The sequence below is a fragment of the Thalassophryne amazonica genome, chromosome 16 (assembly GCF_902500255.1).
Source record: "Thalassophryne amazonica chromosome 16, fThaAma1.1, whole genome shotgun sequence".
NCBI lineage: Eukaryota > Metazoa > Chordata > Actinopteri > Batrachoidiformes > Batrachoididae > Thalassophryne > Thalassophryne amazonica.
Window position 1 is genome coordinate 38805409 of NC_047118.1, and position 23167 is coordinate 38828575.

General features: G+C 41.8%; 1 protein-coding gene across 1 annotated transcript in view; it reads right to left on the reverse strand.

The window, feature by feature from the left end:
* Nucleotides 1-23167, reverse strand: part of LOC117528025 (glutamate receptor ionotropic, NMDA 2B-like) — a 378003-nt gene that overhangs the window by 200994 nt on the left and 153842 nt on the right. The gene's annotated exons all lie outside the window — the stretch shown is intronic.

Below are 23167 nucleotides of genomic sequence, written 5' to 3' on the forward strand. Positions count from 1 at the left end.
GGATTTACCGTGTACTGTCACCACGTCGATACAAAACATGACATGCCACGATGTGCAAAGAGGTTGTCACAATGTGGGCACAGCTTGTATGGCATGGAGAAAAACATGCCAAAATCTGGCGATTAACTTATTCTCATCATTACGAAATATGGACAACGATTATGAACAACAAATGATGCTACTGATGCTGACCCTGACTGCATCTTGGTGGTTTCTCAGCAGATTCAGATGAGCTTTGTGTTACATCCGTGACAGTTTGTTTTGGTCTGCGTCATGATTTAGCAAGATAATGTTAAAAAACTTGCAATCAGGATGGTGGATAATTTTTGGGCATTTGAAAAAATGTCATGATGTATAGTGGGTCCTCCCGGGCCATGATGTCACATCAGAGCAAGATACTATCAACAGGATTCATCAAGTCCTACAACTCGGCACGTACCACATTAAACATTGCAGTGTTTCCCCTACAGTATTATAAGCCAGTCAGGCCACCAGCCTGAGGAGAACCCCCACCAGGCCAGTATGATTGTAATAAGGCCAAGGAACATTGCAAAATAATCCATTAATTTGGATGGCAATGATCATTTCACCACATCCACTTATTCTTGTATTCTCTCACACAAACAAACAATCTTCTGTGGAGCAAGTGTACTTTTATAGTGATTTGACAGCTTTCACATCTAATTATTATTATTTTTTTAATCTTGTCAGTGGTCAGCTGACTGCAGCCCAACTTTAATGGCTCCTGTTGCAGTGTGCATCAGTGCAGTCAGGGCTTTCAATAGAAGGTGTCAGAATCTAACATCTACTCGACAGATTTTGACTATTTAAAAATAAATAAATAGTCAGGCATTACTCTGAGGACATAAAAAGAAAATTTCACTTCCGGCTGTGCACAGCACACTTTGTTTTTCTTGAAACGCTCTCTCACTGTTTGCGCTGTTAAAGTTCCACAAGAACTCATTTCACACCAGAATCAGCCCCGATAAAGTCAACTTATTAGTACTAAAAAACATATAAAACTTTGATTCTTATGTGGTTTGAGTGATGGTTTGTGGGGCAGCAAGTTTGTTGTCCTGCTGTGAATGAATATGGGTTCACTAACTGGCACCCCGTGGACCACATGAGGACCAGTCTCCTTTGTGTGGACATGGCTTTACCAGTGTGTCTGTGTTTAAACTTTGAAGAAAAAAGTGAGGGCACATACACTCTGAGATCTGTCTGTGATGACTGCTGGGATTCTGACAATAAATCTGCACATTAAATTCTCCTTATATCCTTCTTTTATTATTATTATGCAATGTGTGCCTATGATGAGGAATTTGAGTTTATTGATTATTTTAAGATGTCTGTGTTTTGCTGTTCTGCTAACTTTGTTGGTTTTGTTGCGATAAGTAAAAGTTGCTGATGTAAAACGGGTAGGTGTATATAAGCTTTGCTTCTACCTACAACCTTTCGGTTGCATGGGTTGACTGGCTGAGAAATCAGTTTTACTTATTTTGTTTTATTTTGTTGCTAAGTTCTTTTCCTTGAACCAAATAAACTTGAAACTTGAACTTGAAACTTGAAGTATATTGTTTGCACAGAGGTGAAGATGAAGCTGAGTGATCCTCCGCTTTTGGCATTCTTTAATATGAAATACGAGGTCTGTCCATAAAGTATCGTACCTTTTTATTTTTATTTTAAACTATATGGATTTGATTCATATGTTTTCACGTCAGACAAGCTTGAACCCTTGTGCGCATGCGTGAGTTTTTTTCACGCCTGTCGGTGATGTCATTCCCCTGTGAGCACGCCTTGTGGAACGAGTGGTCCCGCCCCGTCGTCGGATTTTCATTGTCTGGAAATGGCGGAATGATTTGGGGTTTTTTTCCATCAGAATTTTTTTAGAAGCTGTTAGAGACTGGCACCTGGAAACCATTCGAAAAATTTATCCGGCTTTCGGTGAAAATTTTACAGGCTTCACAGAGAATAAGGACTATTACTACAGCTTTAAGTATGGCCCACAATGGCGCTCGGCGCACCGCGCTCCGACCCGCGACGACAGGCACGAACCACCGGATCATTTCTAAATGGATGGCTGTGTGGAGCTGGGACCGTCGTGTGCACTTTCTCTGGTTATCACAAGAGCTGGACATCAACCATTTTCTGGCAGATTTCACTTTTAACAAGAGATTTTGTTGTGGAAAGCCGCGCGGAGGCTTTGTGCGTCACAACCGATTCGCTGTTCGAGCGAGACAAAGAACGCCTCCATTTCGGCATGCCAGAGGACAAGTTCGGACATGCCCAGCTCTCCACAATTTCTCTTATAACTCACTCGTCTGGTAAGCACTGAAAGCCGAGATAGACATGTCCGAACTTGTCCTCTGGCACGCCGAAATGGAGGTGTTCCTTTGTCTTGCTTCCAAACTGAATCGGTCGTGACGCGCGAAGCCTCCGCGTGGCTTTCCATGACAAAATCTCTTGTTAAAAGTGAAATCTGCCAGAAAATGGCTGATGTCCAGCTCTTGTGATAACCAGAGAAAGAGCACACGACGGTCTCGTATCCACAGAGCCATCCGTTTAGAAATGGTCCGGTGGCTTGTGCCGCGTCGTCGCAGCTCTGAGCGCAGTGCGCCGAGCGTCCTTAAAGAGGTCCTTAAAGCTGTCCTTAAAGCTGTACTAAGAGACCTTATTCTCTGTGAAGCCCGTAAAATTTTCACCGAAAGCCAGATAAATTTTTCGAATGGTTTCCAGGTGCCAGTCTCTAACAGCTTCTAAAAAATTCTGATGGAAAAAAACCCCAAATCATTCCGCCATTTCCAGACAATGAAAATCCGATGACGGGGCGGGACTACTCGTTCCACAAGGCGTGCTCACAGGGGAATGACATCACCGACAGGCGTGAAAAAAACTCACGCATGCGCACAAGGGTTCAAGCTTGTCTGACGTGAAAACATATGAATCAAATCCATATAGTTTTAAAAAAAATAAAAAGGTACGATACTTTATGGACAGACCTCGTATACTTGTGTGTTGTACTGACAAAAGTAGGTTGTTGGTTTTTGTTATTTTAAACCACATATGGAGGACTATGGCAGGATTATATAAATACTGAACATGTCATTTAACTTTTTTTTTTTTTTTTTTTTTTTTTGCATTTCTGAACACCTCACATTTTTACGCACATCCCGCCTTGTGATTTTGGATGCGTGGGTAGGTAGCTGAAGAGGGTCACTGAGTACCACCAAGCCTGAAAAATTATTGGGCAAACACTCCATCCTTTAAAGCCAGCAAGTGCCAATACTGGATGAAATATACAAGAGAACAGGAAAGTAAGACTCTAAAGTGTGGCTAGATCATGTGGCTGGGGATGATACCAAAAGTATTTGCCGGCATAGCAAATGAGTGTTGGAAGACAAAGTACTACTCCATAACTTTTTGAAAACATTGCAACACCTGTATTTTTGAACATTGTTGCAGTCATGACATCTCAAGCTGTGTTAAATGGGGAGCCATTACATCACCAATAGTTTTCTTTCTACTTGATTTGCCACCTTCTGTTGCTGACACATAATAAAATGTGAGTGAATGGCTAGAGTCAGCACAGGATGTGTACATGCATTAGCACATACGTTACTTGTGTACATTCAGACACACATGCACATCAGCTCTGGCATCAACTCCTATAAACAACAGGTTCATCTTGGTGTCCTGCAGCAGCCTGTACTCAATGTTCTTGAAATGGAGCAATATCTCCACCTGGTGGGCATTTACCATTAATGGAGGTACAATAGAATTGTGCCAAGAGCTCAAGTTAAAATTAACTTTTGGCAGTCATGCCCTTTTTGAATCCCTGTGTGCTGTGTAACTAAATAATCTGTCCTATGACTCATACACACAACTGTACATACTTTGGACACATTCACACATGAAGATGCTACAAATGTCAACTGCCAGTGCTAATTTTTGTGATGGTTCATGTCAGTCATGCTGAGTATTTTTGTGTGTGTGTGTGTGTGTGTGTGTGTGTGTGTGTGTGTGTGTACTGATACACCTGCCGAGCATTTTTGTAAAAATGTGAAGACACAACAAGATGCAAAACACATAAATGTCATGTTTCTTTCCTCACATAATGAAACTACCAAGATAACATGTACAACTGCAATGAACTGTGAACACCAGGCACTGCCTACAGAGACATAATAAATACATAATAAATACTGCAGGCAAAGCGCATTCAACTTACAGCTGCTGTGGCCAGTAATGCAGGTACAGGGTCAAATTAGGAGGAAGTGTGCTTTGCATCACAGTAATGTTGTGTGGGCCGCCAGAAGAGGAGGTACTGCTGGCCCACCACCAGAGGGCGCCCTGCCTGAAGTGCGGGCTTCAGGCACTAGAGGGCGCTGCCGCCTCACAGGAACAGCTGAGGTGACAGCTGTCACTCATCAACTGTGACAGCTGTCACCGATCATCTGCACTTCATCCCGGATAAAAGCAGGATGACACCTCCACCACGTCGCCGAGATATCGTTCTTCTTCGGAGGTAACTTCTCAGCTGTCGTCAACTCTGACAAATAATCTGAGCTCTTTTTGCAGCCGTTTTCCTGTGGTGTTTCCTTATCTGCTGGATTGGCGTTTGGTGTGATTAGCGACGGCTTCACCTCACACCCCAACCAGATAAGTGGTTAAACAGGAGCTGCACGAGTGTGTGATTTGAGGTGGAGGTGGAATTCCCACCGTTGTTACTGGGTGTACACACACCCACACTTGACTGTCTTTGCTCTTCGCCAGCAGTACCAGATCCGACACGCGGAGACGGTGGCCACCTGAGGGACTCGGGACCTGGCGGCTCCAGTATCCTTCGGGTTCGGTGGCGGAGGAAATCGTGTGGTTCCGGTTCTTCTCTAGACGGACGTCTCCTACTGTCGAGCCTGCCCACACGACACCTTTATCCATTGACTTTGTATTATTCTATAATCTGCTGTGTGTGGTTGTGGCATTCACAACAGTAAAGTGTTCAAATTTAACTCCTTCTATTGTCCGTTCATTTGCGCCCCCTGTTGTGGGTGTCGCTACACTTTCACAACAAGTAAGGTTACATGATGAGCCGCTTCACCGCTGAGTGCACTTTCTGAATATGAAGTCTGAAAGGTGCATAATGCAGTGCACAGTCCTGAAGATTAGTGGCATAACAGCCTGGGCAGGTAAGCTCAGCTTCACTCCACTAAGTGAGGTGACACATATATGTGGACAAACCGAACCCAACCCAATGTACTGTAATGTTTTGATTAAAGAAAATCAGCTAAAATATGTTCATAATTTAATTAATAATGTTAACTAAATAGGTACTCAGAGAATGTGTACTGTGCTAAAAGAATCTTTACCACCCATCACAATTTTGACTTTTTCACCATCTAGCCTGAATGCACATACGTATGTAGGAAAATTAATGCAGTTTATCTGGTGTTTGCCCAGTGAAAACACCAAATCAAACATTGTGAAAAATGTGTGCAGTTCAGATTCAGACAGTATCTGGCATATCTCCTACATCTACTGGGACACCAGCTATTTCTCGCTGATATCATTAGATTTTCTTTAAAGAGACATCAAGAAAACTTGTGTTACAATATTAAATAAAGCACAAAAGGTGAAGCTGAGGCAAATTCATGTCAACAGCACAATTTATCATCTTGTCCCTAAACAAACATCGCCCCACAATGTTTCATTAGAATTCATTTTTTTATATATATATATATATCTTGTAAACAAGCAACATAAGTACTTGTGCACATATAGACCCTGTCTTTAAATTCATAATTTTATATGGGTGCATATTCCATCCAGCTGGTGCCAGTGTTCTGTATGATACCTTCTTTTCCTTGCAGACTTCAGAATGATGTTTGAAACGCAGGTGTTCCAGAGGTTTCAAAACTTTTTGAACCAGTGTTTTCAGCTAGCCATCACTAATTTGCAGTACGTACATAAAGTACTGGCATCATCTCCAGCCACACTTTCTACCCGTTCTTTAATTCTAGTTTCACCTTCACATTCTGTTGTATATTTTGTCCAGCATTTGACAACATAATCAATCAATCAATCAATTTTTTTATATAGCGCCAAATCACAACAAACAGTTGCCCCAAGGCGCTTTATATTGTAAGGCAGGCCATACAATAATTATGTAAAACCCCAACGGTCAAAACGACCCCCTGTGAGCAAGCACTTGGCTACAGTGGGAAGGAAAAACTCCCTTTTAACAGGAAGAAACCTCCAGCAGAACCAGGCTCAGGGAGGGGCAGTCTTCTGCTGGGACTGGTTGGGGCTGAGGGAAAGAACCAGGAAAAAGACATGCTGTGGAGGGGAGCAGAGATCGATCACTAATGATTAAATGCATAATCAGCAACATGTTTCTCCACAGGGTTGCTAGCATACATTGCTAACTGACACTGACACTGGGGTGTGTGGAGAGAAATGACAAGCACATGACATTGCACCATGCTTTAGCAGGACTAAGGATTTCTGTTGTGGTCATTTAACATTGCCATGTAACAGTTGTCAGGGCTTGAGTTTTGTGTTATCAGGGTTTTGGTTTGTTTATTCTCTTGTTGGGATTTTTCTGCTTGGGTCTGTCTGTCTCTGTTCCTCTTATCTCTCTCTTGGTTCTTGGTGATGGGTGTTTCTCTTTCTCTCTCTGGCCACGCCCTGCTTCTGGTGCTTTCCATGTGCACCTGTTCCTGATTTGCTGATTGCCACCTGGGGCTTTATAAGCTCACTGGGTGGTACTGTTGTCCGCCAGTTTGTCGTGCCTTTTGTGCCTGCATTCCAGCTCCGTACCTGTGTTCTTGTTCCTGCTTGCCTCATAGTGTGTACCTGACCTCCTGCCTGTTGCTTTGACCACGCTACTTTGCCTGATGATTTCTGCACTGCTGCTGATGTTGGACTGCCTACTCGTGTACCGACCACTGCTTTCTCCTTCAGTAGACTACTAAAAACCAGAGCTGTATGCTGAAGCCGTGCATTTGTGTCCTACCATTCCTTAGCATCCCACCTGTCAACAGTGTTTCTACATATAAAGTATTATATAATGGCTGAGTGGATCCTTGTAATTTGATTGGTGCTTTGTATGTCACGTGACATGGATTATTGTCCCATTTGTGTTGCGTTGCAATTTGGTTCCATACATTTTGTACTATTGCACGCTGCGACCACTGTGCATGCACACACTAGTGGGGGCAGCGTTTAGCTAAACATGACAAGAGTTTGTTTGGCTGACGGAGGACGATTTGAAGGAGCTAACTGATGGTGCTTCTAACACAAACACACATAAAAAAGCGAAAAATATCCACTATGCTATAAGCCATCTGGAGGCATGAAGAGCTGTTTGATGAAGTTAGGATGAAGAGCTAGACTAATTAAAGTCTTTGGGGTGGGGGAGTACATGAAGTCAGTGCACGGCATCACGGACTGCATCATCAGAATTATTTTTGAACTATCTGTTTTTCCAAGTTGACTGAGAGCAATTTTGGACTCCTGTTTAAAGTTCGTGTTTGACTGTTGATGTCAAAGCACCAGTGACGAACACCAAAATGTAAGTCTCTTTCCTGCTGTTTATAAATTAATAAAATGTGAAATGACACTGATCTATTTTAGCCGTTATATAAAACAAATAATGAATGTTGTTACATTCTTTCAATGGAACAAATATTTAACTGGGTGAAAGCTGGAACATACCATTCAACTCGGCTTCACCTCATGAAATATTCGTACCATTGAACTCACAAACATTCATTATTTGTATAACACTGAATCTGTCCTGTCCAATGCTGTTCACTAAATCAGAACAAAACACAAGCAGCCTATCATACAGATCACTTTTTGTGACTTCTTTATGAATCTGTCAGTTCGTAAGATTTTTTTTTTTTTGCACTTTGTCAAAGAAATCCAATGTGCCCATTGCAGATCTGCTCCATGTAATTCACTGCATTTTGGAATCAGATCTAAATATCACTGGTTTTGGTTCAGATTTACACACATTATGTTCAGAAAAGACTTCGATTGGCCTGAAGAGCTCTCACTCCTCTTCTCACATTCTTTCACACATTTCACACACCGTTTCCAGAATGTGGAAACACACAGATACACAACCGTGCATGAAGCCAAAGTGTGCAAATGTCAAATTTGTAATGTTTTGTGGGAAAAAAGCATGCAGACATCCTTTTGTAAAACCTCCAAACATCAATGAGGACAGACAAATATGGAACAAACAAAAATCAAGAGCTTGTGGAACTAACATAATCAAATTTGCAAAAAAAAAAAAAAAAAAAGGCTGCAAAGTCAGGCCATGTTAGCATCAACACCAGTTAGCAGAAACTGGAAGTAATCCAGTAATCTGCTCTGTGAGCTTTCAAAGCAACACAACAAAGGCTTCAAAGAGGCTCAAACATCTGTGTCTAAACCGTAGGTAGGAAAAAAATAAAAAATAACAATTTATAGATTTAACAAAGTTGAAACAAAGAGACTGGGGCTTGACAAACACACCCACCACATCAGCAGCCGATGAATGCTAAATGAATAACAGTCAAACAAAAATTACACGCTAATTACTGCTTTTTCTCTTTTTTTTTTTTTTTTTTTTTTGCTTCAAGAGGCGTCATTTTGTGCACAATGTTGGCGTGATTTGCAATAGAAAAACAATGTGTGGAATAATTTAAAGACACTGCATTAGAAACCATGTGTGCATAGCGGGGGGGGGGGGGGGGGGGGGTGTGATGTTATGGAATTCACTTTTCACTTTTCTTTCCTGAATTCAAATCTGACTTTTATTAAATATTAAATCATCACCTCACCAGGATTTTCATTAGACTAAAGAGGAAAGTGCACCAGTAGTGGCATTTCATTTCTCGGTGTCTCGTCCTCCGGAGAGTAATGCCGTACACTTGCCACATAAAAGGTAGCTTAATGTTTGCTTTAATGGTGTGGACTGTACGGTCAATAGGGCAGGGGTCACTCCATCTGACTGAGGAGGCAGATTTAAAGGAAGAGAGAGAAGAGAGAAGAACTGTGGCAGGTGGACACTGCACAGAGGGAATAACAGGGAGGGAAGAAATCAGAGACCAGAAGGAAAAAAACAAACACAAACACACCTTGTTAAGTTTGCATGACTTTCTTGTCAGACATTTTGTTGATCCAGTTTCGCCCCTTCAGAACTGTCTCTCTCTGTCCCATCTGCTCATCCGTCCCTCCCATCACATCAGCCTTGATCTGCTTAATTTCCTGTTACGTGCGGTGAGCATGCACATGTTCCATCTTTTTCTGTGTTGATCCTACTTCGCCGTGTGTCCCTATCTGTCTTTTATGTCTGTCTCTGCTGGTGAGACATCTGACACTTCTTTTTTCACGTGAAGCTCATCCCAAACTCATCTGTGCATTCCCTTTCAAGTCACTCCTCTCTTTCCCCCCTCTCTCCCTGTCAAGCCACTGTTTTATTTTTTTTGTCCTTATTCCTGATTATTCCCCAAATGGATTTGTTTGTATTCTGCTGACGCAGTATTTACACTGCATATTTAAAGTGGAATTTCTAAATCCTCCAAATGGATTATTATGCACTGCACCCAGGTGGAATTTGTACAGTTTAGCATGTTGATTTTTTTCCACCAATATGGCTCGTCATTTGAATTTTCTCAACCCCGAGTACTCCCATCGCTCTCTCACACTTTTCCCTTTGTCTCACCATCTTTCTCTCTGTCCTACTTTTGAATCCAGTTATTCTACCCATCTCCCTGTTCTCCCTCCAGACCCTCACTCTCCCTCTCTGCCTCCCTGCCAACCCGCCCCTTCGTCTGCCTGCTCTCCTTCCTCCTTTCGCTCTTTCCCATTATCTCTTCCTTGTCCTGCTCCTGCAGTTTTCCCTCTAAATCACTCTCCGTGCAATGTTAAGTCAAATTGCCTGGTTCCGAAGGACGGTACAGCAGTACAGTTCCAATAATGCCGACAGCACTTAGGAGAACATAATCAATCTCTCCGTTCCTCCCCTTCCCCTCTCTCTTTTTTCACCCTATTTTACATTCTCTCCATATGTGGAACTGGACTTAAACTCTATGCCTTCCTTACTGTCTCATTGCTATATTCTGCTAATTATACTATATATATATATATATATATATATATATATATATATATATACACACACACACACACACACACACACACACACACACACAATATACATACAGGCAATAAAACATGCAGGAAACCAGAATTAATGAATGGACAGAATGTATGGTTGAGTATGATACCAAAACTTTCATCTGTACTGTAGTTTAGTGAGGCTAACTCCAAAATATGACAACATATACAACAGTTTGAAAAAATAAAGCCAGAATTTTGAATAGCTAGAGCATGTGGCCAGAGGTGGTGGCAAATTCGAAACATTGTTTCTAAACACTTCAAAAACTTTGAAACACCTGCCTTTGAAACACTATTCCAGAGTCCACGTGAAAAAGAAGACATTGCGTGTTCTGCTACAATCTGGTGAATACTGGAGAATGGAGGACGACAACAAAAAGGTCCAGTGTTCATGTAAAAAAAAAAAACCTAGGACTGCAAGCAGTCATGGACAGGCCCTCGCATCCCAGCGCCACCGCCTCCCCGGGCCAGCGCGATTTCAAGAGGGTCCTTGTCGGACAACTTTTGGTCATCGCCAAATGATGCAAGAGACAAGAGTCAATGCAAGTCACACATGTGTACTAATTTTCTCCCTACTCAAAAAAGAAAAAAAAAACCTTATGGGGAGGGGTTTTTGAAACATGCAAAGGGGCGCTATAGAGACATTTTGCCCCACCTATGGTCGACACCCCTATCACATGTAAGAGGTTGCCGTTCTTGACGTGTGTATCAATTTTCATAATATGACAAAATTAAAGCCATCAAAAGGAAGAACGTAATTTCATGGTGCAGGATCAATATATGGCACACTGCCACACGGACACCATTACTCGTAGCTTCACAGCGATTATCATGTACATTCACCAACTTGTTCTGCATGTTTTAGAAGTGGAATGAAGTTGATGGGGTTAACTATGTGACATCAGTACCTGTTAAAGTGTAAATAGGACATTTTCTGTTACCACTGGGGGGAGCTATGAGTTAGGTGGGAAGTTAATATATGTAGATGTTCAGGGTGGAGCCCTCATCATGTCAAACAAGTTTGAAGGATCTACGATGAAGTATGTGGGCGTCACAGCCGTTCAAAGTGAAATGGTGTGCTCCGAAACACTCTCCAAAGTTTGACGAACCCTAGTAGCCACGCCTTTTGACCTACAGAAATTCTTTTAATAACTTTTGATCAGCATGGGGTCATGATGATGTGTACCAAATTTGAAGACAATTGGATGAAATCCCTAGGATGGGTTCATTCAAATATAAGTAGTGAAAATGGCAAAAATGACCTCAAAATCGAAACTTCAAATCAAAATGGCCGACTTGCTGTTGACATTTCACCATGACATTAAGAGACTTTTTTGTGCATCTCAGCATTGTAAATATGTGTACCAAATTTTGTGAGGTTACAACAAAAAAACCCTAATGGGGAGGGTCTTTTGAAAATTTGTAGGGGGCGCCATTTCACTGTGAGCATGTTCACAACCCCCAAAATATCGAATTTCAGACCCGGCCAAATGACTTTGCAAAGTTTGGTGAGTTTTTGAGCATGGGAAAGGGGCGAAACTGGAACTTGAAAAGTATAAAGAATAATAAGAATAATAAACTGCGAGATTTCAAGAGGGTCCTCATCAGATGACTTTTAGTCGTCGTCGCTTGGGCCATAAAAAACACCACAACAAAATAAGCTAGCTTCAGGCCTCTATCAGTTCACCTTTTTAACAAAAACATTTGTCTCACTTTTTCTTACAGCCATCCTCCAACTACCTTTGTTTAAGGGCCCTTCACACATAGTGCGAATACGTACAACTCCAGGGCAACTCACGGCAAGACAGCTCGCATGATCGAAGCACAAAACATCACGCCAAAGGGCAAGCATGCACGATGCGGGTGCGATTGTTCGTCCACGCGGGAACACACTGCCAGCAGCTGCACGATGTGTAACCACATTGTGCAGCTGCTGTGAATAAATAAATAAATAATACATGCTGTGGTGGTTTTGTGCACGCACGAACACAGCAGCTTTTCACAGCAGCTTAAAAAAATAAAAATTATAAACCACCCACGGGACTCGAACCCGCGCCTTCCAAAAGCTGTGACTGGCAGTCAGAAACTTTACCAATGAGCTATGATCACAGTCCTGTGAAAGTTGCAGGAACCTGCCTGATATGAGGAAGGAGATGGATGTATTTAAAATGAAATAAACTCATACACCATATAAAAACACCGCATTTATCAAGTAGGCAATACAAATATGATCCGTCTGTTCCTCTGTAGATGATAGTCATGAAGGGGCCATTAAATAACCCTGGTTACATAAAAAGAAAAAAACACAGCAGGATGTGAACCCACACATTCTGATTACCAGATGTAAACTTTACCACTGCACTACAATCGCTGTCTTGGAACAGGAGCATGAAATGGGTAAAATCAACAAGCAGATAAATGTGTTTTCTAAAAAAAAAAAAAAAAAAAAAAAAAAAAAAAGCACTGTGATAGCTGACCAAACATCGTTTGGTTGTGTGGCATGCCACTCACAGCCCTCACGGCCCGACCCACGTGTCCTGTCAGACGTGACATTCAGATCGCCTGCTGCTATGTCCAAGCGTGACAGCCCATTTCTCCTCCCATCACAAAAGCGAGTAAGTTTTTATGTATTTCCACACAAGCACACACACGCGCATGCCCATCAAAACATGGGACGTGTGCTGCAGCTGTGATGTCCAGGATTGGAGATGTCTTAACAGCTGTGGGCAGCCAGCCACGCACCCTGTCCTTTTGACACACAGACCAAGGTGTCAGTCTGTGATCAGATGAGAGATGCCTCGCCTGCGGGGGGAACCACATGCACAGATGTGTTGGGGGGGGCGGGGGGAGTGCGCAAAACACACGTGTTGTGGGGGGAGCCGAAACTCTGGCACACCACATGTACACTCAGCAATTTCACAGTCATGGGACACTTAGACAAATTTCACATCCAGCTCGACAGGGGTTGTTTGCAGACTGTTTTTGTGATGATAGTACGAATGGCCACACATTTTCTAAGTGCCATGCGAGCGGTGTTAGATGTTCGCGCGTGTCACCTGGAATTTGGCCGACACCTGCCGCGAGAGGGTTCAATGGGCTCTCACAGCGTACACTCTGTCTGTCAGTCGCTGGTGTGTGCAAATAGTTGTAGCAGCAGATGTACGAGGCATTGGAGGCAGCTACAAAATTACACGTTTTGTACAGGATTCCTGCTTCTTGTGTACTTTCTGCGCACTTTGACCAAATTTGCACTACATGTGAAGGGGCCCTAATGAACATCTGGGCGTTCTACCGCACAAACGTTTCACTCCCACTCCCTTTTTCATACACCATCTTTTACTCTTCCTCTTTTTCTCTCATCAGTCTGATCCTCAGACTTTCATACACACACATTTCATTCCCGGTCATTTTTGTTTGAGAAAGGTGCAGAGCAGCAGTGGGAAAGCGGAGACAGAGAAATGGAGTAAAGGAAAAAGGGTGAGAAAGGCAGAAAAGGTGACACAAAAGGTGACAGAAAGTGGGAGTGAGGTTACAAGATGCTAAGAGCAAGGAAGCAACGCACATCTAATTCATATATATGGTCTGCGTTTCCGTGGAAACTTGGTTTCCATCGTAACAGCCGTGCTGAGGATGTCATTAGTGGGGAACAAAAAGAAAATGCCACTCACCACTTGTGTAGCGTGCACACACAAAACACAAAAACACTGCATTCACCTACGCGCATTCTGCACACCCAAACACCCCCAGAAAGGCATGCACGCGTGCACACACTCATATATATACAGATACACACAGAGCTTGTTCATCCCTTTCAGTGCAACCAAAACATCCAACTGCCCACACAGGAAGCCAAACTAATACAGACACGCAAATACAAATCGGAAGCAGACCTGAGATCAGTCCAGCCGTGTCGCCTTCATAACACAAGGACAAAGAATCATTCTGCAATTTCAGCTGAGCAGCAAATCCCCGTCACGCCGCTGGGCACAGAGACGGTGCGAAACTCTGAGCAGCTTCTATATTCTGCTGATAACTTCTGACAAACTGAAGGCATTTTAATACTTTGACAAAAACATAATATTGCATTATTGACCCTTTGCTCAATTATTCACCTGGTGCTCTTATCTAAAGCGCCACACACAAAAACCAGCACCAAAGATTAAATTTGTAAGTCACCAGCACACCTAACAGTCAACAGTGCGGAACTCTAAATAAATGTATAGTTAAAATGAGCTAAAAGTGTAGCTGAATAAACATGAGTCAAGGAGAAAACATTCATTTTTCAATGTTATGGTTTTCTTTCAGTTTTTCCCTATAGAGAAAGCACTTTGAATCACGACTCAGTGATACTCAACGGAACCTTGATACGCCTGACAGTGCAGACAAGAAGAGAAGATGGTGCAATGGAAGAGTCGTGTCGCTTTTTTTTTTTTTTTTTTACATTTTATCAGGTAAAAACAGATCATTTTTATTCTGTTCATTTAAATCACTTGCAGTCAGAAGCCTATAGCTGCTCACTGCAAAAATGCAAAATCTTGCCAAGTGTATTTGTTGAGTTTCCAGTCAAAATATCTCATCTACGCTTTAATGAGACACAATCACTATTCAAGTAAAATGTCACAAAATATAAATCCTTGAAAGTGAAAGAATGATGGTAACATCTTGTTTTTAGTCTGAGATAAAACAAGCTTTAGGACCCCTTCACACATAGTACAATTAAGTACAAATCAGGGCGACTTGCGGCGGAACAGCTCGTATGAGCAAACCATGAAAACATCGAGCAGGGCAGACATTCACGATCCCGGTGCAGCAGTGTTGTGCAAGCAGGAACACAGTGTGCGCAGTTGGGAGGAGGTGCACCACATCGCGCCGCTGATGTGGAGGAAAATAAAATAAAAGACAGGTGTATAATTAGTGAATGTCACTGGGTTGATATAAATAATACATAAAAGGGGATGCAATACAGAACCCCGCGGTTAAATAATCCTGGATAAATAAAAAGAAAAAATGCCACTCACGGGATTCAAATCTGTAAGCTCTGATTACCAGACGAAACTTAACCACTGCGCTACCATCGTTGGCCTGTAATCAGAGAGGACAAATCCCTGAAATCAACAAGGACATGGAGGAGGTGCGCTGTGTGCGGCTGTTGCAGCCTGGCGCAGAGGCGAAACATGTTTTATATAATTTCACATGAGGACAGCCGGCAAGGTAAAGGTCAAGGTTATCCATCTTTGAACTTGTCCAAGGTCTGTTTCCCAAGAATGTTCTCTGTGAATTTGAAGACAGTAACAGGAATGGACTTATGCTGAACACAGACCGATGGACAGATGGACAGAAGGATGGATGGACAGACGGGTGGGTGGGTGCAAAGTCTTTGCAATACCCAATGGCCATAATTTGGCCTTGGGTAAAAATGCCAGTGGTGAAAATTGACTTTAAGATATGATGAAATAAGATCTTCCAAGTAGCTGAGAAAACCCATTTTAAGTATTACTGTACTGTTATTAGGAAGAGTTGCATCTTTTTAAAACATTACAATGATGAGTCAAAGGTTTGTTTCATCTCAGATATAACTCAGATGTTTCCAAGACTCTTTCACTTAAGATTTATAAGCTGCATTATCTCAGAACAAGTCCTTTTATACCCACTGACATTTTACTCACTTTTGTGTTATAAGTGCAGATTAGATACTCTGACTAAAAATTAGACAAATATAATTGGTAAGATTTTGCATTTTTAAGGTGCTTGTTTCTGCACTGCTTTGGGGTGGAGAAAAAAATTGATGTTCACCACATTATCTTTGACAGTCTGGGTATGTGTGAGGAGTCTCACGTTGGCTCTGAAGAAGACAGGCTAATTAAGTGAAACAACCTACGTGGTGTAATGTGTGAAGTGCTAAAATGTGCACGCTCTAAACCCAGATACTCAGCAGCATGTTGATATTACTGTAGGCAGAAGGCATGTTGTTCGCTCTCCGCTTTGCTCTGGGGCATCACAGACAATAACCTAGTTTCCACTGCAAGACCGAATAACCAAATAATGCTTTTGTCTAGGAATTTCCACTAAAAATTAACTGCAAAACTTCAATATACATTTAGAATGCTTAAGAAGAGTTCTTTTGGTGCAAACAAAACACTACTTTCATGATTTTTTCAATCTGTACTCTTAATTAAATTAAGTAACTTAATTCATTTAGGTAATGTGATGGATCACTGGTGTTTATGTGTTAAGGCCCCTTCTCATGTTCATGAACATGGTTTGAAACCTTGTCCTTGCCTTGGAAAACCTTAGATGGTCTAGAACAGTGTCCATGGTGAATTGGGATGTTCTGTCAATGTGCTGTGTTCTTGTGATAAATGTAACTAAATTTTCAGGATGTTTGAAAATGACCCTTTTTTTCCATTATGACCTTCAACATACTTTGGTCATGCCTTGGATTTCTTTGGAGCTCAAAAAGGTATTATGCATATTGTAACATCTGCAGGAGGTTTTCTGGATATACTCGGGTTGTGTTATGTTTCCAGGAATGCTACTGTGCCTACGGTTATGTTTTTGCACAGACTGCATAATCTAAGCATCATCAGACCATGCACTAAATCACATTCATTGGCAACTGTGATCTTCAAATGCCGATTTGTCACGTTTATAGGCTGTGTCCTTCCATGATGCATATCCATGAAAGTGAAAAACGGCTTTACTCCGTTTGAAATTTGATAAACATTCAACTAGTGATGGTATGTCTGAATCAACACTCCACTACTGTACGTAAATCTACACAGCACTGCGCTATTGTACGCCAAGCCTCTGCAATTTTACACAACCCTATGGCAGGGCGAAAAATCCTCTTAGGTTTTTTATCAATACGTGCCACATTGATAGATTTTATCCATCCCACTGGACTTTGCTGGCAGTGAAGCTTCAAAACCACGGAAGAAGAAGAGGCACGTTCAGAGGACATGTCTACATCCACTACTCATGGACAGATCGCTAGCAAAACGACATGCCCACATCCACCATCTACTTCTCAGGGACAGATCATTTGCACCTTTGCAGCTTTCTTCCACTTCCAAGGTTTCTCAAGATTGTGGCAAGTTAAATAAATCCATTAACTCCTGCTTACGGACCGATTCCCCGCAAAAGGACATGTCCATGTCCACTATAGCTCCTCACAGATGGATGGCCAGCAAGAGGACATGTCCACCGTCCACTCCTCATGGACGGAAAGTGTGCGTGATTGCCAGCTTCCGTTCCGTGGCACTTTCACCTTCACCTTCACGATTGTGGCGCGTTAATAAAGTCCATTAACTCCTGGAAATAATATATTCTGACTTTTTCTAATGTATCAAATCCATCTGCATGTCCAGGCAGTCACGTCATGGAGCTAAGCTTCTCACCTCTGCGTGCAAGGTCTCTCTCTCTCTCTCTCTCTCTCTCTCTCTCTCTCTCTCTCTGCTTTTCTTTTACCATTTTGAGAACGCAGCACATTTCCACAATTCCAAAAAGCAAAAACAAAAAGTAGGCAGGAGTGGACTGTGAGAGGCAGAGAAATAGCAGCGAGGGCTACAGACTTGACAGTAAGCAATAACATGCAACTGTAAGCAAGACAAGAAATGCAACCATGTGACATCACACACCAGCCAAATCTGTGCAATTTTCCAACATACTCCATACGCATCACAGCACAACTGTATGCAAGCCTGGTGTGAAAGGAGCTTTAGGTCAATAGTTAGTGACCAGACTGCACAATCACACAGTAAGGCAGGAAGCACCAGGACCCTAAAGACATAGACCTTTATTCCATCTCCAAGCACATCTGCCCATGGACCACATGACTGCATAAGGTCTTCTTAGGTAACTATCAATCTCAAAGTCTGAGGAACCAAAGGCAAAATCATCATGGCTGAGCAATAATACAAAAACATTGAACTGCATTCATGGGATCTTACTGCATAGACCAGAAAATACAGTAGTGTTCAGAATAATAGTAGTGCTATGTGACTAAAAAGATTAATCCAGGTTTTGAGTATATTTCTTATTGTTACATGGGAAACAAGGTACCATTAGATTCAGTAGATTCTCACAAATCCAACAAGACCAAGCATTCATGATATGCTTGGTCAGTTAAATGTGGTCTATTAAACATTAGGTCTCTCTCTTCTAAGTCCCTGTTAGTAAATGATATAATAATTGATCAACATATTGATTTATTCTGCCTTACAGAAACCTGGTTACAGCAGGATGAATATGTTAGTTTAAATGAGTCAACACCCCCGAGTCACACTAACTGCCAGAATGCTCGTAGCACGGGCCGAGGCGGAGGATTAGCAGCAATCTTCCATTCCAGCTTATTAATTAATCAAAAACCCAGACAGAGCTTTAATTCATTTGAAAGCTTGACTCTTAGTCTTGTCCATCCAAATTGGAAGTCCCAAAAAACACTTTTATTTGTTATTATCTATCGTCCACCTGGTCGTTACTGTGAGTTTCTCTGTGAATTTTCAGACCTTTTGTCTGACTTAGTGCTTAGCTCAGATAAGATAATTATAGTGGGCGATTTTAACATCCACACAGATGCTGAGAATGACAGCCTCAAACACTGCATTTAATCTATTATTAGACTCAATTGGCTTTGCTCAAAATGTAAATGAGTCCACCCACCACTTTAATCATATCTTAGATCTTGTTCTGACTTATGGTATGGAAATTGAAGACTTAACAGTATTCCCTGAAAACTCCCTTCTGTCTGATCATTTCTTAATAACATTTACATTTACTCTGATGGACTACCCAGCAGTGGGGAATAAGTTTCATTACACTAGAAGTCTTTCAGAAAGCACTGTAACTAGGTATAAGGATATGATTCCTTCTTTATGTTCTCTAATGCCATATACTAACACAGTGCAGAGTAGCTACCTAAACTCTGTAAGTGGGATAGAGTATCTCATCAATAGTTTTACATCCTCACTGAAGACAACTTTGGATGCTGTAGCTCCTCTGAAAAAGAGAGCTTTAAATCAGAAGTGGTATAACTCACAAACTCGCAGCTTAAAGCAGATAACCCGTAAGTTGGAGAGGAAATGGCGTCTCACTAATTTAGAAGATCTTCACTTAGCCTGGAAAAAGAGTCTGTTGCTCTATAAAAAAGCCCTCTATAAAGCTAGGACATCTTACTACTCATCACTAATTGAAGAAAATAAGAACAACCCCAGGTTTCTTTTCAGCACTGTAGCCAGGCTGACAAAGAGTCAGAGCTCTATTGAGCCGAGTATTCCTTTAACTTTAACTAGTAATGACTTCATGTCTTTCTTTGCTAATAAAATTTTAACTATTAGAGAAAAAATTACTCATAACCATCCCAAAGACGTATCGTTATCTTTGGCTGCTTTCAGTGATGCCAGTATTTGGTTAGACTCTTTCTCTCCGATTGTTCTGTCTGAGTTATTTTCATTAGTTACTTCATCCAAACCATCAACATGTCTATTAGACCCCATTCCTACCAGGCTGCTCAAGGAAGCCCTACCATTATTTAATGCTTCGATCTTAAATATGATCAATCTATCTTTATTAGTTGGCTATGTACCACAGGCTTTAAAGGTGGCAGTAATTAAACCATTACTTAAAAAGCCATCACTTGACCCAGCTATCTTAGCTAATTATAGGCCAATCTCCACCTTCCTTTTCTCTCAAAAATTCTTGAAAGGGTAGTTGTAAAACAGCTAACTGATCATCTGCAGAGGAATGGTCTATTTGAAGAGTTTCAGTCAGGTTTTAGAATTCATTATAGTACAGAAACAGCATTAGTGAAGGTTACAAATGATCTTCTTATGGCCTCAGACAGTGGACTCATCTCTGTGCTTGTTCTGTTAGACCTCAGTGCTGCTTTTGATACTGTTGACCATAAAAATTTTATTACAGAGATTAGAGCATGCCATAGGTATTAAAGGCACTGCACTGCGGTGGTTTGATTCATATTTATCTAATAGATTACAATTTGTTCATGTAAATGGGGAATCTTCTTCACAGACTAAGGTTAATTATGGAGTTCCACAAGGTTCTGTGCTAGGACCAATTTATTCACTTTATACATGCTTCCCTTAGGCAGTATTATTAGACGGCATTGCTTAAATTTTCATTGTTACGCAGATGATACCCAGCTTTATCTATCCATGAAGCCAGAGGACACACACCAATTAGCTAAACTGCAGGATTGTCTTACAGACATAAAGACATGGATGACCTCTAATTTCCTGCTTTTAAACTCAGATAAAACTGAAGTTATTGTACTTGGCCCCACAAATCTTAGAAACATGGTGTCTAACCAGATCCTTACTCTGGATGGCATTACCCTGACCTCTAGTAATACTGTGAGAAATCTTGGAGTCATTTTTGATCAGGATATGTCATTCAATGCGCATATTAAACAAATATGTAGGACTGCTTTTTTGCATTTACGCAATATCTCTAAAATTAGAAAGGTCTTGTCTCAGAGTGATGCTGAAAAACTAATTCATGCATTTATTTCCTCTAGGCTGGACTATTGTAATTCATTATTATCAGGTTGTCCTAAAAGTTCCCTGAAAAGCCTTCAGTTAATTCAAAATGCTGCAGCTAGAGTACTAACGGGGACTAGAAGGAGAGAGCATATCTCACCCATATTGGCCTCTCTTCATTGGCTTCCTGTTATTTCTAGAATAGAATTTAAAATTCTTCTTCTTACGTATAAGGTTTTGAATAATCAGGTCCCATCTTATCTTAGGGACCTCATAGTACCATATCACCCCAATAGAGCGCTTCGCTCTCAGACTGCAGGCTTACTTGTAGTTCCTAGGGTTTGTAAGAGTAGAATGGGAGGCAGAGCCTTCAGCTTTCAGGCTCCTCTCCTGTGGAACCAGCTCCCAATTCAGATCAGGGAGACAGACACCCTCTCTACTTTTAAGATTAGGCTTAAAACTTTCCTTTTTGCTAAAGCTTATAGTTAGGGCTGGATCAGATGACCCTGAACCATCCCTTAGTTATGCTGCTATAGACTTAGACTGCTGGGGGGTTCCCATGATGCACTGAGTGTTTCTTTCTCCTTTTGCTCTGTATGCACCACTCTGCATTTAATCATTAGTGATTGATCTCTGCTCCCCTCCACAGCATGTCTTTTTCCTGGTTCTCTCCCTCAGCCCCAACCAGTCCCAGCAGAAGACTGCCCCTCCCTGAGCCTGGTTCTGCTGGAGGTTTCTTCCTGTTAAAAGGGAGTTTTTCCTTCCCACTGTCACCAAGTGCTTGCTCACAGGGGGTCGTTTTGACCGTTGGGGTTTTTACGTAATTGTATGGCCTTGCCTTACAATATAAAGCGCCTTGGGGCAACTGTTTGTTGTGATTTGGCGCTATATAAATAAAATTGATTGATTGATTGATTGATTGATTGATTGATTGATTGATGATATGCACACTCTTAAGGCTATGAAATTGGGCTATAAGTGAAAAAAGTAGAAAAGGGGTGTTCACAATAATGGTAGTGTGGCATTCAGTCAGTGAGTTCATCAATTTGTGGAACAAACAGGTGTGAATCAGGTGTCCCCTATTTAAGGATGAAGCCAGGACCTGTTGAACATGCTTTTCTCTTTGAAAGCCTGAGGAAAATGGGACGTTCAAGACATTGTTCAGAAGAACAGCGTAGTTTAATTAAAAAGTTGTTCGGAGAGGGGAAAAACTATACGCAGGTGCAAAAAATTATAGGTTGTTCATCTACAATGATCTCCAATGCTTTAAAATGGACAAAAAATACCAGAGATGCGTGGAAGAAAACGGAAAACAACCACCAAAATGGATAGAAGAATAACCAGAATGGCAAAGGCTCACCCACTGATCAGCTCCAGGATGATTAAAGACAGTCTGGAGTTACCTGTAAGTGCTGTGACAGTTAGAAGACGCCTGTGTGAAGCTAATTTATTTGCAAGAATCCCCTGCAAAGTCCCTCTGTTAAATAAAAGACGTGCAGAAGAGGTTATAAATTGCCAAAGAACACATCAACTGGCCTAAAGAGAAATGGAGGAATATTTTGTGGACTGATAAGAGTAAAATTGTTATTTTTGGGTCCAAGGGCCACAGACAGTTTGTGAGATGACCCCCAAACTCTGAATTCAAGCCACAGTTCACAGTGAAGACAGTGAAGCATGGTTGTGTAGGCATCATGATACGGACATGTTTCTCCTACTATGGTGTTGGGCCTATACGAGGTCTATTAGAAAAGTATCCGACCTTATTATTTTTTCAAAACCATATGGATTGAATCACGTATGATTGTGTCAGACAAGCTTGAACCTTCGTGCGCATGCGTGAGTTTTTCCACGCCTGTCGGTTGCGTTATTCGCCTGTGAGCAGGCTTTGAGTGAGGAGTGGTCCAGCCCCCTCGTCGTTGTTTCATTTCCGGGAAATGGCGGAATGATTTGGGCTTTTTTTTCCATCAGAATTTTTTCAGAAACTGTTAGAGGACTGGCAGCTGGAAACCATTAGAAAAATTTATCTGGCCTTTCGGTGAAAATGTTACGGGCTTGGTAGAGAATAAGGAGTGTTACTGTCGCTTTAAGGATGGCCCCCAGCGGCTGTGGGGCGCACCGCGCTCCGAAGCCACCATCGACAGGCTGAACGACCATTTCATTTCTAAACGGATGGCTGTCTGGATCCGTGACCATCGTGTGCCATTTCTCTGGTTATCACAATAGCTGGACATCAACCATTTTCCGGCAGATTTCGATTTAACAAGAGATTTGTCATGGAAAGCCGAGCGGAGGCTTCGCCCGTCACGATGGATTCACTACTGGAGCGAGACAAAACCACCTCCGTTTTGGTCTCACAGGACGGCTCTGAGATGGCGTTCAGACAGCTGTCGGTGGTTTTTCCATCGAGTGATTATCCGACAAATTGTGGATGTGCCTGGACATGCCAGAACATGTCCCGTGAGGCTTCATCACGGCGTTGCTTTGCGCCATGCAGCACCGCTGCGATG